This window comes from Salvelinus namaycush, chromosome 28, assembly GCF_016432855.1.
Source record: "Salvelinus namaycush isolate Seneca chromosome 28, SaNama_1.0, whole genome shotgun sequence".
In the NCBI taxonomy this organism is placed as follows: Eukaryota; Metazoa; Chordata; class Actinopteri; order Salmoniformes; family Salmonidae; genus Salvelinus; species Salvelinus namaycush.
Genome location: NC_052334.1, coordinates 46,245,172 through 46,253,060, shown reverse-complemented (window position 1 = coordinate 46,253,060; position 7,889 = coordinate 46,245,172).

The following is a 7,889-nucleotide window of genomic DNA, read 5'->3' as shown; positions in this document are numbered from 1 at the left end:
TTTGTCCCCCCTTTTGCTGCTGTAACAGCATTCCTCTGAGAAGGCTTTCCACTAGATGTTGGAACATTGCTGCGGGGACTTGCTTCCATTCAGCCACAAGAGCTGTGAGGTCGGGCACTGATGTTGGGCGATTAGGCCTCGCTCACAGTCGGTGTTCCAATTCATCCCAAAGGTGTTCAATGGGGTTTAGGTCAGGGCTGTGCAGGCCAGTGAAGTTCTTCCACACCAATCTCGACAAACAATTTCTGTATGGATCTCGCTTTGTGCACAGGGGCAATGTCAAGCTGAAACAAGAAAGGGCCTTCCCCAAGCTGTTGCCACAAAGTTGGAAGCACAGAATCATCTAGAATGTCATTGGATGCTGTAGCTTTAAGATTTCCCCTCACTGGAACGAAGGGGCATATCCCAAACCATTATTCCTCCTTCACCAAACTTTACAGTTGGCACTATGCATTGGGGCAGGTAGCGTTCTCCTGGCATCCACCAAACTCAGATTCCTCCGCTGGACAGCCAGACGGTGAAGCGTGATTCATCACTCCAGAGAACACGTTTCCACTGCTCCAGAGTCCAATAGCGGCGAGCTTTTCACCACTCCAGCCAACACTTGGCATTGTGCCAACACTGACTTGATACCCTCCCCAAGCCCAAATATAAAAAATGATGCTATTAAAAAAAGTGTGCAGCGCATCAACTCTTCATTTAACGGATTACAGTTTGAATCGGACAGCAGCCAATCAAATTGTGCCAGCTGAGAAAAAGTTGCACGTGGCAGTGCAGAGGAATGTCGGCAGGTGAATTCAGATGGAGCCCTTGGAAAGATGATACCCAAGATTATTATTTTCGGATATAAAGACTACGCTGTATCAACAAAAAGCGGATTGCAACTTGCAAAACATGCGGGAAGAAAATGACAGACGGAGGCGCAACTTCGAACTTTGTTCGACATTTGAAGCTGCGCAAAGAACGGTAAGTCGTGTCAAATATAGCCGACATCTATATCATTCATAACTTTGTAAGTGTAGCATGTTGGCTAACGTAACGTTAAATCAATGAGCCTCCACACAGTCAGTCAGTGCGGGAACGTGATTATTGCACCCAAGATTGAGCTACAACTGGCTCGGCAGTTGGTAGCCTAAATCCTGCCTGATGTTACTACTGTTCCTAAAGCCATTGACATGTGCTAGACTACTGTAACCACACACACTGTGTGTGTGTGTTTGTGTGTTAAGGTTGGGTGATTGTGTACAAGCCTACATCGCCCGATTGCGATCCTCGATAGTCGATCGCTATTGGGGGATGTCTTTCTTATGGCTACCCATGTATTTCCATGGAAATATCAAGTTTATTTGGAAAGTAATAACATGATTTGCGTAAATTTAATATACTATTACTCTTGTTAAAAATATGAAATGGTATTACATTTGGTATAGAGCACATTATGACTTGTTTAGGACTCAACTCAAAGTTTAGGACTTGAGACTTGACTTCAGCCTTGACTCGGACTTGCCTGTCTTGACTAAGACTTGAGACTTACTCGTGACTTGTAAAACAATGGCTTGTTCCCACCTCTGGTCTGTGCCAATGGTTGTGTTGCTTCACAGTCCCCGCTGTTCCATAAGGTGTTTTTTTAATCTGTTTTTTAAATCTAATTTTACAGCTTGCTTCAGTTACTTGATGTGGAATAGAGTTCCATCAATATGTTTTGACCATAACAGTTAACAATCTAGGGTTACTCCAAGCAGTTTAGTCATCTCAACTTGCTCAATGTCCACATTATTTATTACAAGATTTAGTTGAGGTTTAGGGTTTAGTGAGTGTTTTGTTCCAAATACAATGCTTTTAGTTTTAGAAATATTTAGGGCTAACTTATTCCTTGCCACCCACTCTGAAACTAACTGCAGCTCTTTGTTGAGTGTTGGAGTTATTTCAGTCGCTGTAGTAGCTGACGTGTATAGTGTTGAGTCATCCGCATACATAGACACTCTGGCTTTACTCAAAGTCAGTGGCATGTCATTAGTAAACATTTTAAAAAGCAAGGGGACTAAACAGCTACCCTGGGGAATTCCTGATTCTACCTGGATTATTTTTGAGAGGCTTCCATTAAAGAACACCCTCTGTGTTCAGTTAGACAAGTAACTCTTTATCCACATTATAGCAGGGGATGTAAAGCCATAACACATATGTTTTTCCAGCAGCAGACTATAATCAATAATGTCAAAAGCTGCACTAAAGTCCAACAAGACAGCCCCCCAATAATTTGATTATACATTTTTCTCAGCCAACCATCAGTCATTTGTGTAAGTGCTGTGCTTGTTGACTATGCTTCCCTATAAGCATGCTAATCAAACACAATTGTATCTGGTCAAACACAATTTTTGCAGAAGTTAACTAAGGGTTGGTAACAGGCTGATTGGTCAGCTATTTGAGCCAGTAAAGGGGGCTCTACTATTCTTGGGTAGCGGAATGACTTTAGCTTCCCTCCAGGCCTGAGAGCACACACTCTCTAGTAGGCTTAAATTGAAGATGTGGCAAATAGGAGTGGCAATATCGCATGCTATTATACCTGTTGACTCTCTCTGACTCTGAAAATGAATCAGACAATGAGGAGATTCCTAATTTAGGTACAAACTTTTTCATTGAAGAAGACATTGTAGAGTCTTCTGATGACAGTGATGGGGAAGAAATGGCGATCAACAGTGTTGTTGTTGTCACTGAAGAAGTTGACCGAGTTTTGAAATCATTGGAACACAACGGGCCAAACAAGCTGTGCAAACTAAATGGAAATGACACAGGACGTCTTATTTAATAAAAGGGGTTGCAGTCTGCTGTTGAAGCTTTCATCCATGTATACGGGTAAGAATCTAGCTACAGTTTCAGATAGTATACGTTTCTAATTTTGTCAGAAAGTTGTTAACATTGCAAGTTAAAGCTTGCTGTTAGCTAGCCAGCTGGAGTTCGATGGCTGGCTTGCTAGCTAACATTGAACCTATTTGGTTAACTTTAGCTAGCTATGAAAATCGGTTTGTATTGCTAGTAACGTTACTCTATGTATTGGGATTATAGTTCCTTTTTTAGCTAGCTAACGTTAATGTGACATGTCTAAACAAAAGATCCCAAGTTAAACGTTAGCTGAGGTTAGATGGCTGGCTTACTAGCTAACATAAACCTACGTGTATGAAGTGTGTGTAACATTAGTGATGTTTTCTCAGAATTTAATTTCACATTGCTAGTTATAGCCTAATGTTAACTAGCTAACATTGAACCTATTTGGTTAACTTTAGCTAGCTATAACAATCGGTTTGTCTAACAAGTTAAAGCTTGCTGTTAGCTAGCCTGCTGACGTTAGATGGCTGACTAGCTAGCTAACATTACGTGTATGAACTGTGTGTAGTGATGTTATCTCAGAATGCCACTTCTCATCTATTGTATAATAATGCTAAAATATTTGTATCTGGAATTTGTCTTTCAGCATCAGTAGAACACGCCTGACTCTCCTCCACCAGTCATACAAGGAGAATGGTCTAATGCCTCCCATCAAAAAGAGAGCTGGGCCAAGCAAGCAATGGCAGCAGCGCAGTCATCAACTGCATGCACCATTTCTTTACCAACTACGGAGTTGGGGAAACACGTGTGGACCTGAATTGTGATAACGGCAGTGGACAAAACAAGAACAAGGTTGTGGTCTTGTATTGTGCCTGGCGGACCATGCACAAGCTCCACCACAGTCTGGACCTTCACTTCCTGATCACAGGCCACACCAAGTTTTCCGCCGACTGGTGCTTCAGCCTCTTCAAGCAGCGCTTCAGAAATACCAGAGTGAACAGTTTGTCTGAGATTGTTGGTGTTGTGAAGGACAGCACTGTGACAGGGGTCAACATCCCACAGCTAGTTGGACTGGAGGATGGTACGGTGAAAATAATTTAAATTGCCTTGTATGAGGTTATTCTTATCTAAACTTGGGAGGTGAATTGATGTTGTGCAGGGTTGTAATGTCTTCAGATTTTGTTATTTCCTGTTTTACAGCTTTGATGCTCTGGAGCCTGGCCAAGGAGCGTTCGGACTGTCGGGACCAGGTTTTAGCTGCTGCACAACGCTGACATCCTTCCTCCCATAGATGGTCTGTCTGTACAAGCACCACCTGGACTGGACACAGCTAGGCAAATGTATCTTTTTGAGAAGACCAGGGACTTTGTTTTTTTTGCAACGAAGAGGCTATGGACATCACCAAAGTCAAGGGCAGGAAAGAAACAGCCTCTCTCCTAACACACATGCCATACATTGCTGCTACTATTTGTTTTTTATCCTGCTGCTGAGCCACTTTACCCCTGATTGTATGCATATAACTACCTCGTCTATTATTGATATTGTTCTTGTGCATACTGTATACTATTTTATTCATATTGACACTTTCTGATTTTGCTACTATGCAAATAACCATTTGACTGTACCGTTTACACCTTCTGTAGAGACACATCCACTTAGCAAGACTTAGCAAAATATTGATATATAAAATCAATATTGATATCTGTGGTCGTTACATGATTTTGTGACATACCACAACAATATCATGTGACCGTATCACGTGTCTACCACATGCATCTGTTTATGTACTGTGCATGTGCACCTCACTCAGGTTTCAACTCAGGTTGCATGGCTTTAACTTATGTCAAATCAAATCACATTTTATTGGTCACGTACACATGGTTAGCAGATGTTATTGCGAGTTTAGCGAAATGCTTATAATATGGAATACTATGTGATAAGTGCATGTGTAACAGTATATAAAGTATGCTAATGTACTGGTGTGAAGGCATTTGGGCAGTGGTGTAAAGTACTTTAAAGTACTAATTAAGTATTTTTGGGGAGGTATCTGTACATTACTTTACTATTTATATTGTTGGCAACTTTTACTTTTACTTCACTACATTCCAAAAGAAAATAATGTATACATTTTCCCTGACACCCAAAAGTACGCGTTACATTTTGAATGGAAAATTGTCCAATTCACACACTTATCAAGATAAGATAAGATGCATCTGATCTGGCAGACTCACTAAACACAAATGCTTCGTTTGTAAATTATGTTTGAGTGTTGGATTGTGCCCCTGGCTATCCGTCAATAAAAAAAAATGAAAATTGTGCCGTCTGGTAAGGAATTTGAAATTATTTATACTTTAACTCAAGTATGACAATTTAGTAATTTTTCCAACAATGGATGTGGCTAGGGGTTATAGCATTTCTTTCACATGACCCATACATTTAGACAAGTGTGACTGGGTAAGTGTCATTAATATTTATATCTATAAAATATTTGTATCTGGACACTTTCTGTTTACCTGGAATTTTACCTTAATCTTTACTACACTACTCACTGTTTAGAACATGACCTCACATGTGAATCCTTAAAGAGATGGGTGGAGCTGGCTTAAGAGGGTGTGAACAATACTGAATGGGTGTAGACAAAGGAGCACTCTCCAGTAGATACCAAAACATTCAAAGGCTCTTTTCTCAAAAGTGAGTTTACAAGTTTATCAACTTTCAAAACAGAATTACTTTCCAATTGTTCCTCAAAAATGCAGTTGTCGTGTCTTTGGCTATGCCAGATTAAGTGATATTACATGCTATTCTATAAAATCCTTTCTCTGTAATTAATATTACCTGATTAAGCTAATCATGTAAATGTAATTAACTAGAAAGTTGGGGCACCATGAAAGAGTGTTTATAGAGCTGTTATTTTCCGAATAAACTCTTAAAGACCTAGTAATATTTTACATCAATAGCAGTCAATGTTAATCGTCACCTTATTTCAGTCTCATCTGAACATCGTAAATTCTTGGTTATCTTCACGAACCCTGGCTAACAAGTTGAATCAGCAATACAAACTTTGGTTTAGTTATTTATTTACTAAATACCTAACTAATCACACAGAATTACATATACACAGAATGGATCATACATTGATTACTAATTATGTCCACAAGAACACGTCCCTGGGGGACGGAACCTGTATGACGGCTGGTTACACAAAGAGAGGGGGTTGGGCTTGAATGAAAGCGCGGGAGGACTGAAGATCAAAGGGAGAAGCTATGTTATCGTAAATACAGAATCTTATGCATTCTAAATAACCGCCCATTTGGAAAAGGAAAATGCAATACATATTTACTCTGAGCTGCGCTTCGGTAGGTTGGTTGTAGATGCTGGCCGTGTTGCCCAACAGAGATCTTCCTTGTCCCTTTAAGAGTGTCTCCTTGTCCCTTTAAGAGTGGTGGTAAAAATGATACTTGGCAGTGTTGTGTTGCTTGTTAGAAGAGATCCTTTGTCCGTCCTTTCCTAGCCCACGTTTACAGCAGCCGCTGCTAACTCAACGGCTAGGAGGTATCCTTCTGTAGTGAATAAGAGTTCAAAGTTCATACCATTCGCAACCAAAGCTCACGCTGAGATTGGCTTAGTTCTGTAGTTGACATTATCTGAGTCCTTTTAACGTGAGGCTGCAGGCCTCGCGTACTCGGAACAGCTTATTATCTGAATCCTTCTGACATCGGACCGTCGCCCTAATGTACCCAGAACAGGAGGTTACATTTTCGTGAAGGGCTTATATAGTGGAGGGAGAGAAGGGTGTGTTTCATAGTTTATAACCAATGTCTCTTCACAGGGGCGGGCCACTGATTGAGCAGAGCTCTAACCTTATGAAAACCCAATTCTCTCATTTGGAAGCTAAAATTACATTTAATCTTTTCACAAATAGTTTCATATTTAAACATTTAAATTGCACAACCATTCCATGTGAATCTGATAACTATAATGTGTAGACATTCCACAATACAGTTTATGTCATCATATCATTAATAAGAATGTCTCAGATGACAACCGAACTGACATCATATTCATTAAGTACCAACGCATATTTTCAACTGGTTGGATTACCGAAATACGGTTCCTTTCCCCCCACCTTTTGATGTTCCCCGACTCTCTATGTTTAACAAAGGCTTTTCAAGAGTCCTTCAGTAGAGTCAAGAGAGGAAAGGGAGAAAGGTATTTATGGGGGGGTCATAAACCTTACCCACAGGCCAACGTCATGACACAGTGTATGATATACCATTTTGTAGCTCTAAGTCTCTACTTTTATCCAATGTAAAAAAAAAAAAACATTTCAAATGTTGCTACATAAGACCGATTTGAGCCGATTCTTGCCAGTTGAGCTGTTCGTGCCATAATATTTACCAAATAGGGATATCTTCTGTCTACCTTGTCACCTCACAACTGATTGGCTCAAACACATTAAGAGAGAAAGAAATGCCATAAATTAACTTTTAACAAGGCACATCTGTTAATTGAAATGCATTCCAGGTGACTACCTCATGAAGCTGGTTGAGAGAAAGCCAAGAGTGTGCAAGGCTGTCATCAAGGCAAAGGGTGGCTACTTTGAAGAATCTTAAATATAAAATATATTTTGATTTGTTTAACACTTTTTGGTTACTACATGATTCCATATGTTTTATTTCATAGTTTTGATGTCTTCACTATTATTCTACCATGTAGAAAATAGTCAAAATAAAGAAAAACCCTTGAATGAGTAGGTGTGTCCAAACTTTTGACTGGTACTGTATATAGTGTGGCAATATGAATGTTGCTTAAAATAAAAAAGTAGATGATAATTTGCAGCAAAAGGAACATCTTCCTATTCCAACTTGTCACTCTCAGTGGTCAACATGTTGATTTAGAAGACAGTGTTAAATACTTGGTCTCGTTTTTAGATAACTCTCAGAATTTGTAAGTGCACACTGACTATGCAGCGTTTTTACCTGCTCAGGAAGCTCAACACCTTTGGTGTCAGCCATCACATTCTTCACATGGTCTACAAAAGCCTGATTGAAAGTGTTCTTTGCTTC